Here is a 10,872-nt window from a genome sequence, read left to right as displayed (position 1 = left end):
TGAATAATACTTTTATTATGCAATGTTGCATTATTTAATGTACTCCCTTTGTAGGTGTTTCACAAGATCATCCCAAAATAGATTCAGCTATGTTAGCTAGCTTGATACTGTCCATGATAAAAGCAGATCCTAGGACTTCAGTGCCGGTGTTAATTGCCAATATCCGTAGCCAAATGGGGTACACGCCCTCTTACCGCAAGGCTTGGATAGCTAAGCAAAAGGCGTTAGAGAAGATGCATAGTGGGTGGGACGCCTCATATAATGAAATATGGCAGTGGTGTCAGGTGCTAGAGAGATACATCCCCAGTGCCATTACAAACCTTAAAACGGAACATGCGTACTACAACGGCCGATTGCTACGTAGATGCCAAGTGTTCAAACGCCTGTTTTGGACCTTTAAGCAATGCCGAGACGCATTTCCAAACTGCAAGCCGTTGGTACAAATTGACGGTACCTTCATGTTCGGTAGGTATACTCATCAGCTATTGCTTGCAGTGGCACAAGATGGCGGTGGGAGAATTCTTCCAATTGCATTTGCAATAGCACCGGGGGAGTCGTCTGATGACTGGTATTTCTTTCTCTCTAGGTTAAGGAGGCATGTGTGCCCCCAACCTGATATCTGTGTTATTTCAGATCGGGGCGCCGGTATACTAGCTGCATTTGATCGAGAGGGAAGCTTATGGTAGCGCACACACCATAGATATTGCCTAAGACATGTTGCTTCGAACTACTACAGGCAATATCCATCTAAGAGCGAACGGCGACAAGTGACCAACATGGGTATTTAGTCTATTTCTGTGTTATTTCGTTTGTCAATTTGAATTAGTTTTATTGCTAGAAGTGGTGTAAATTATTCGATATGATATTATATTGGCAGGTTATGAAATAAATAAAGATCGTTTTCACGAGATGTTGGCAATTTTACGATCCCAAAACGGTGAAGGGGCGGACTACCTTTGTAACATACATTTCGAACAGTGGGCACAAGCATACGACGGCGGCCTACGATATGGCCATATGACGTCGAACTTGGTAGAATGCATAAATTCTGTTTCTTAAATGAACGCCCCACCTACCGATAACATCGGTTGTGCGAGAGACATATTTTCGTTTGGCGGCGTTATTTCCAAAGCGAGCAGCAAGTTATGCAGGCCAGATGCAGGGAGGCCATGTATGGTGCAGTAAGGTAGTTCAAGAAATTAACAAGGCCAAGGCGAGGGCAAACACCATGCACACAGTGTGTCACGATCGAGATAATTTATGGTTTCGCGTGATAGAGTTTGACAGACCGCACCAAGGTGTTGTTGGCGGGCAATATCGTGTACACTTGCGAAATAGGACTTGTGACTGTGGGTGTTTGATGCACTTCGGTATCCATGCACTCATGTTATTGCAGCTTGTCAAAAACTCCGTCTGGATCCGATGAGTTATGTGGACGAAGTGTACAACTTAGAAAACATGTACAACGTATGGAGACACGTTTTCCCACCGGTCCCAGATGAACGTAAGTGGCCACCCGTAACTCTTGCTCCTTTTAAGCTGTTACCGGATAGAGAATTACGTCGCAAACCAAAAGGTTGACCTTGCTCGACTAGAATACGTAACAATATGGATATCTGAGAAACAGTCAGTCAAACGAAGTTGTGCGGATGGTGTAGGAATCCAGGCCATACAAGTCGATCATGCCCTAATCGCAATAGTTGAATGTAATTGTAAAAAAATTAAGTTTGTGAAATTATTAATTGATAAATTGTATTAAGTCAAAAAATTGTATTAATGGTTAGTAAAATTATCAAATCATATACAATTATTAATTATTAGTACCAGTCAAAATATTTTCCAAATCTAACATTATGTGAATGTAAAATTATTAAGTCAAAAATTGTATTAATGGTTAGTAAAATTATCAAATTATGTAAAATTATTATTTGTTAGTACCAGTCAAAACATTTTTCCAAATCTAACATTACGTTAAGGTTAGGGTTTTTAAAATTAAGGGTTTAGGGTTTTTAATTAAATTAGGCTAGGGTTTTTAATTAAATTAGGCTAGGGTTTTTAATTAAATTAGGTTAGGCTAGGGTTTTTAATTAAATTAGGTTAGGGTTTTTAAGTTAAGGATTTAGGGTTTTTAATTGAATTAGGTTAGGGTTAGGGTTTTTAATTAAATTAGGCTAGGGTTTTTAATTAAATTAGGTTAGGATTTTTAATTAAATTAGGTTAGGTTTTTTAATTAAATTAGGCTAGGGTTTTTAATTAAATTAGGTTAGGGTTTTTAAAGGGTTTTTAATTAAATTAGGTTAGGATTTTAAATTAAATTAGGCTAGGGTTTTTAATTAAATTAGGTTAGGCTAGGTTTTTAATTAAATTAGGTTAGGGTTTTTAAGTTAAGGGTTTAGGGTTTTTAATTGAATTAGGTTAGGGTTAGGATTTTTAATTAAGGGTTTAGGGTTTTTAATTAAATTAGGTTATGGTTTTTAATTAAATTAGGCTAAGGTTTTTAATTAAATTAGGTTATGGTTTTGGATTTTTAATTATTTTAGGTTAGGGTTTAGGGTTAAATTAGGTTAGGGTTTTTATTACATCAAATAAACTTCTGTTTTATTACATCAAATAATATCAAAATAATTCAAAAAATTTCTATTTTTTTACATAAAATAATATCAAAATATTCAAAATATTTGTACAAATAAATTTAAATACGGCAATCAATGTCTATGCCCAGGGGATTCAGTGCCACATGGCGGCCGTCGACGGTTACGCGCTGGATTCCTCCTTTCTCTAGCTTTCGGTGGCGGTTGTTGTTCCTCCGGTTCGGCATCTGGTTGTCGGACTTGGGATGATGATCCACCTTCAAAGAATAGTATATGTGGAGGTGTTTGCATCGGGAACAGCGACGGTGTTTGAAACCCATACGTTGGTGGAGATTGGCAAAAAGGAGAGCTCCCCGACGGCCCCCCTTGCGATCCCTCGTCGCCCTTGGCCTATACATCGGCGGTCCGCTCGGCATAACAGGAAATGGAGCTAAACCGGGCATTTGGCTCCAACCTGCCATAGGACTCGGAAAAGGATACATATAAGGGTTAGGGAACATATAAGGGCTAGGAACACACTTGCATCATCTGAAAATGCGGTTGCGTGGGTATCATCGGTTGAACTACTGCGTCGGGTGACTGCGTCGGTGCTCTCGTTGGGCCTGGTGATTGCATGGCCGCTGATGATGAGCCGGGTGAATGTCTGGGCCTCGTCGAGGGGCTGTCTTCGTCTTATCGTCTTGGATTTAGAGGCTCGCGCTGTAACACCCCGAACCCGAGACCGACACCGGAGTCGGACATGAGATGTTAACAAACTTTGAAAAATTTTTCCAGACACTGCCCAGTCTGAGTACTAGTCGCTTCAAAAATCATATCTTGAGTTTCACAACTCGAAAATCAGTTTTGTGATTTTTCCCTGAAACTAAACTCATGTCCCCACCTATGTATTTTTTTCTAGAATTTTTTGTCGGGCCAATTAGTACAGTTTATTAGTCAAAGTCTCCCATGTTACAGGGGTCGACTACACTGACCTTTTCCCATTACGACTTGGATATCTCTCTGCACAGAGCTTCAATACTGATGCCGTTTGTTTCTATGGAAACTAGACTCAGAGAGGAATCCATACATATATGGTATGACCCCTAATTATCTCTGGTCAATTTATAGTGAATTTCCAAAGTCGGAACAGGGAATCCAGAAACTGTTCTGGCCCTGTTCCACAAGAACCCGAATATCTCTTACTGTACTGTTCATATGATTGTTTCGTTACTTTCATATGAAAGTAGATTCATCAAGGTTCGATTACATAATTTTTCACTATTTAATTCCACTCCTACGAATTCTTGTGGTTTTTCCAATCCACACCACTGCTGCTGTCAGCCTCTGTTTTCAAAGTAAACCTTACCTATTTTCGGGGTTTCATGGACCAACTAGGGCCTTGTCATACATATGCCCACATATGATCATACTTAGCCATTCCAATGGCTGATCATTTGCTCAACACTTCCATTCCAACTATAGTTACATAATGAAACCATCTATACATTCATAAACACGAATGGTCTAATGCCATACTCCACTTCTACAAGCCATTTTCGCATGGCTGTACACTTATACATTTCATAAAGTACTCGAAAAACAACAATGGGTAGTCCTACACATGCCATATCAAAATTCAACCAAAATAGTACCCAAAAGAGCCTTTGATAGTGTGGGCGACTTCGACTTCAAGATCCCGAGTCCGATAGCTGGAGAACCAAAAATCTATAAAATAGAGGAGCAGTGTAACGAGTAAGCAATTTATGCTTAGTAAGTTTTGAGCAAGGAATTCCAGCATAAACAAAGAATAACACACATTTAGCTAAACGGAATATTTCATAATACGCAATTTACCGATATCAAACTTGCTTCACAACATTAACAACCCTTATGTACATACACAATAGACTAACTTAGCCGAAGGCCGGTAGCTCGTTTATCAACTGAGCGAACATTTATTTGTAAGGGCTCGATTAAATTCAACACATACGTAACATATCCCCATATTGGGATGTTTTTCGAGTATTCGCTGGAATTTTACAGCAAGCTCATTCATTACCAAATCACGTACCTTCGGGATTTAACCGGATATAGCTCCTCGTTCAAATGCCTTCGGGACATAGCCCGGTTTTAGTAACTCACACAATGCCTTCGGGACATAACCCGGATTTAATAACTCGCACGAATGCCTTCGGGACTTAACCCGGATTTAGTATCTCGCACAAAGGCCTTCGGGGCTTAACCCGGAATTTGTATCTCGCACAAATGCCTTCGGATCTTAGTCCGGATATATTCACTTAGCACAAAGCCTTCGGGACTTAGCCCGGACAACATTCAATTAATCATGCACATCTAACAATAATTCATGGCACATTCATATTTCATTTTCATTTGCGAAACTCAAACACAAGGCACATATCGTCCTTGCACATTCGGCTCAATAGCCACACATAGAGCATGATTTAATCACATCGTAATTTAAGCTCTCTTACTCAAGAACTTACCTCGGGTGTTGTCGAACGATTCCGCTAGCTATTCAACCACTTTTTCCTTCCCTTTATCGGATTTATTTCCCCTTTGCTCTTGAGCTTAATTAAACAAATAAATTGATTTCATCATTTAGGCATCAAAAAGATGAACACAAGGCACTTAGCCCATATTTATACATTAGACATTAAAGTCTCATACATGCAAAAATCATGCATCAACACAACATATTAGCTAATTTCTTTCCCCTTGGCCGAATATGCATGTCTATTTTTGGGGTCGATTTCAACACTTAATACACACATATACACACTAGTAAAGCATCCTCCCCCTTTTCATCAATTTAACACATGCATTGCTCATTAACATGCAAAGTTACATTCGACCTTAGCACACATCTTGCTAGCCGATTCTTCTCCATTTAGCAACCAATGCACATATGTGCTCACACAAAAATGCTAAAAAGGAGGTTCAAGAATCATCAAGCCATCATCACATGCATCATTAACAAGCTTCATATTTTGCATGCAATGGCATTAACACAACCTCCACCTAGGCCGAATCTTAACTTATCCTCATGCCTCATCACCACAACATCAAACACCAACCAAGAATGATGCATCCATGGTCAAGTGCCAATTCCATCACATAGCAAGATTTAGACCATGGGCTAGGTAGAACTCAAGCTAACAACTAAAACATGCATGCATCTCATGGAACATCATCAAACATACCTTAGCCTAGCTACATGCATGGCCGAATCTCTTCACCTTTCTTCTTCTTTCCTCCTTAAAATTTTTGGCCAAGGATGAACCAAAGGATGAGAAAATTTTTTCTTTGTTTTTCTTTCTAATTTAGGCTAAATGAAGGTGAGAAAAGGATGAACAAAGATCTTCTCCTCTCTTTTCTTTAGCTCACGGCAATGGGGGGGGAAAAGAATCAACTACACACTTTTTTTTTGTGTATTCATCATACTCCTTTTCATTATTTAATTTCCATGCCTATTATTTTATTTTTTTCCACCCATGATGCACCAACAAAACATGTCTATGACATGTCTTGGCCATCAAACTTGGTCTACCATGCTTGTCATGGCCGGCCACTACTAGTAGGGGGGGAATTTGACATGCAAGTCCCCCCTTTGTCCACATGCACTAATAGGTCCTCACACATTGACCTATCACATTTTAGAATTTTCTCACATAAGTCCTATTGACTAAATTCACATGCAATCAACCAAATTGAAGCTTGAAATTTTCACACATTCATAATTACATATTCTAGACAATAAGTATCACATTCAAACATTTCGGTGACTCGGTTTAGTGGTCCCGAAACCACTTCCCGACTAGGGTCAACTTTGGGCTGTCACACGCGCCTTACCCTTTCGACACGTATTTGTCGCTGCCTCTCCTCTGGCGTCAATAAATACGGCTTGCCTTGGATCCTAAACCATGGCATGTATTCTGGAACGCACAATAACTCCGGAACGATGATTGGTTCCCGAGTAGGTAGATATTCATACCGATCTTCCCACATTTCCGTGTACTCAGACCAGTATCTCGGCCAATCCGTATTCAATTGCCAAAGGTCGACTTTGTGTTGATCGTCAAACACCTCAGGATCCACCGGAATCGGTTGTCTACATCCAAATTGTCGTAGCACTCTATCTGTCTGGTGCGGCTCCACGGTTGCGTAGTTGACCAACACGACTTTCACGTGCCAAGCTTGTGGATTTTGTAAAAACTCTTCCAGGATTACTGCCCGAATTGCCGGATCCTCGTATGGTGTCCATTGAAATTATATGAACATGATAGAAATATTAGTTATATACATACATAATACTAAATACTAAATACTAAATATCAATCAAATAGCGAATGTATGGAAATATCTATTTGCAATAATACTTACTTCTGCTTCCGTCCGTTGGTCCAATAGAAGCCGTATATCTTCAAGAGAGGACGGTAATCGAGCATAACTTGCCGGATGGTTCCACCTAATTAAATAAATTTCTAGCATACTTTTATTTTTAAAAATCTACATAATAATTGTAAAATGCAATATAATAAAATTTACCTCGTTATGAGTGGGAATGTATATGGGTGGTTCACTCGAGGACGTAGAAATGGAAACTGAAACCGTGCCCATGACTGCAGTAGTGACAGGCAACCTCCGATGTATGCTCTCCTTGGTCTCGTCGCCCCGTACATCTCCTGATATAATGTTGCCAAGACGGCAGACCCCCAACTAAATTCACCGGCTGCTCTAAAATCAACAAGTTTTAGCAGCCATCTTAGATGTACGCGGCTCCGTGACGTGTCGAGCATCAGATAACCTCCAATTAATTGAAGAATGTATGCCCGAGCATATCGAATTCTTTCAATTTCGGTTGAATCTTCATCCGAATCAAGGAATGTGTCACGTAACCAGACCATCTCGACCTTACCTCCCTCCATTTTCTCTGGAATAGCGCCCAAAAGCTCGTAGCACACCGCCTCCCAATTGCTAGATTGGGCAGACCCGGTGACTGGGTGCCCGTCCACCGGCAATCCCAACTGCAGACTAACATCTTCTAGAGTGATAGTGCCTCTCCACATGGAAGATGGAATGTATGCGTCTCGAGTCTCCACCTCTCGATCAACGCACTGATCAGTTTCGGGTCCAACTTGCATCCCCGGCCCACCGCCGCCACGTACCAAAAACTTGCTTCCCGCAGGTAATTCTCTACCAACAGTGATGGAGGAGCATGCATATTCCAGATATTGCATTCCAACACCCGATCTTCAGACTTTTATAACAAATAATAAATTAATAATTATCTAAAAATGCATAAATAAAAAATTCTTAAATAATATTTAAAAATTAAATTTAACACTTACCATTGTCATTTGTTCCACCGATATGTGATGCCTATCAAGACGAGTCAATGATCCGGCCATTGATGAAATCGGACAAATTTTTACGATTTATAAAAATATAAAAAAAATTTAAAATTATTTTAAAAAAGGAAATTGAGAAGAAATTGAAATTAAATATGGATCTGAGAGAATTTTTGAAGGAAATTGAAATTAAATATAGATTTGAGAGAATTTTGGAAGGAAATTGAGAGAATTTTGGAAGGAAATTGAGAGGAATCGAGAGGAAATATGAGAGAGGATTTGTTGTGAAAAAATAAAAAGGGGTGGGGGTATTTATAGTTTTTTTTTACCGTTGGGGGGGCAACGGTCAAATTTTTGAACGTTGGGTACTGTTCACGCGCAGAGTACATCGCATCCACGTCAGTAACTCGAGCTGACGTGGACGCGATGTCCTGCCGGGTGCACTGACATCGCGCTGACGTGGACGCGATTTCCCAGAAAAGGACCATTCCAGTAAATAATAAAATAATGGGCCCATTTCGGTAATTTTTGAAAAAAAAGGATTTTATTGGTAAATTGCCCCATTACAAACTTGTAAGAAATTCAATAATTACTGAAAATAATACAAAATTACTAAAAAAATTAAAAATTACTGAAAATATTACAAAGTTGTAAAACATTTAGTAATTTACTAAAACATTACAAAGTTGAATTCGGTAATCAGAAAGACATTACAAAATTTCTGAAAACAAAGTTGTAATAAATTCAATAACTCTAAAAAAACATTACAAAAATTGAAAACATCACAATGTAATAAGTAGTTCAATAATTTACTGAAACAATTACAACACTAAGAACATTATAAAGTTGCGAAAATTCAACAATTTCCTAAAAATATTACAAACTTCGTAATAATTTTTTTGCAAAAACCGGTTACCTATTGCACAAGTGAAACCTCGCGGAAAGCTCTTTTTAAGGATAACCCATACCACAAGATTATGAGTGGGCTGTCAATGTTTATTTACCTTCTGGGCTTTATTTATGATTTAGCCTATCAACTATTTGCGTTTTCCTATCTACACTTTTTTTTTTCACTAAGAAAAACAAGTTTGATTAAACATTTTTAAAATGATTTTTGTAAAAAAAATATGTGAAAATTAAAAAAAAATTAAAAGTTTTTTTTATTGCTTTCACTAAAAATGATGAAAACAAGGGTATTTTTAACTTTAAATAAATTAATCTTGTTTCAAACCCATAAAAATATTCTTTTTTAATAGCTTTTCAAATATTTAAATTTGGTATATGGTTTGAATCTATATTAATGTAGTTTATTTTATTTTATTTCTTATGCTTCTATTATAGAAAAATAGGTACCAATCATGTTTTTATTATTCAAAACAAACTTTTATTTTCATTTATCAAATGTGTTTTTCAATTTTTAAAAAATAGAAAATGAAAATAAAAAAATTCCAAAAACCACGGTTTCAAGAAATTGATACCATTTTTATTTTCGAATTCTTGGAAAAAGGAAAACATATTTGGTTGAAAATTTGAAAAATAATTTTTAAAAATAAAAATATGTGAAAATTAGAAAATAATAAAAATTTGCTTTCATTATTTTCATTAAAAATATTTTGTAAAATTAAAAAAAAAAGTTGAAAAAAAGCTTTAAATTTACTTAATGAATTGACTCTGATTTAAATTTATTAGCTTTAAACACAATATATTTTTTTAAACAATTTTTGAATATCAAAATCTCTTACATTGGTTCAAATCCATGTAAATATAATAACTTTTTATTTTATTTCTCATGTTTCTATTATAAAAAAAAGTATATCAAATATGTGTAATACCCTAAAAAATTTTATAAGATATATGACATTGTTTCGAGACCAAATTTAGTGATTTTTTGAGAAAATTGGAAATGAATCAGATAAATAATTTTTATAAAATAAAAATTGATAATTGGATGTGGAAATCAATAAAAAGAACTATGGATGTGAGAATGGATAAAACGGGACCAAACTGTAAATTTTAAAAAATTAGAGGATTAAAATGTAAATGTACCAAAAAGAGAAAAGATGAATTGTTATTGATTATTTGGTTTGAAAATAATTTGGAATATGTATTGGAGTGATGAAAATCACTTTAGGACAAAATTAGAAAAATTTGAAAGTATAAGAATTAAATTGTAAATTTCCTATTTTTGTTAAGAAAACCGTAAAAGTGAAATTTCCTCCATCCAAGGATTATCAATAAGAATCAAATATGATTTATGAGGATTGAGTTGATAATAATATTTTTTTTATGTGAACAAAATTGTATAAATAAGAAAAAAAAGGTAGAATAGTAATTTTTCCATGAAAGGGCATTTTGGTCCTTTCTTAATAATTATATATTGGAAATATTATTTCTTAATAATTATTTTGATTCATTGGATGTGATTATTTTGAGGAGATTAAATGTGAACCACATATTAGCTATTTTGACTCGATAATTTGTGATAACCAACTTGATGAACTCTAAGTAGAAGCTACTAAAAGAATATATGCTTACGTTTATGGGGTTGAGTGGGATTATAATACTCATATTGAAATGGTGATTAAAACTTTATCTAAGGACTTTGCAGGCTTTAAGGTCACTTCTAACTTCGGAAATAGACCTTACATAGCTCATGAAAGAGTTGCAATCTTATAAATTGATATTGAATGGTGGACGACCAATCTAGAATAAAGAAGAAGCTAGCTTAGCGATGTCTTCCTTATAAGCCACCATTTTATTAGCCTTACAAGCAATATGGTCACTGAAATCTAGGCATTATGAGATGGTTTTTTACTTACAAAAGATCTGAACATATCTCACTTGTAAAATACACTTGTAAAATACTTTTCGTAAAGCAAGTAGGTGTGTTGATACACTTGCAAGGAAGGCTAGTAGTTTTAATGCTTTAATGT

The sequence above is a fragment of the Gossypium hirsutum genome, chromosome D13 (genome assembly GCF_007990345.1).
Source record: "Gossypium hirsutum isolate 1008001.06 chromosome D13, Gossypium_hirsutum_v2.1, whole genome shotgun sequence".
Lineage (NCBI taxonomy): Eukaryota > Viridiplantae > Streptophyta > Magnoliopsida > Malvales > Malvaceae > Gossypium > Gossypium hirsutum.
The sequence above is the reverse complement of the archived record's forward strand: the minus strand, read 5'-3'. Positions refer to the sequence as shown.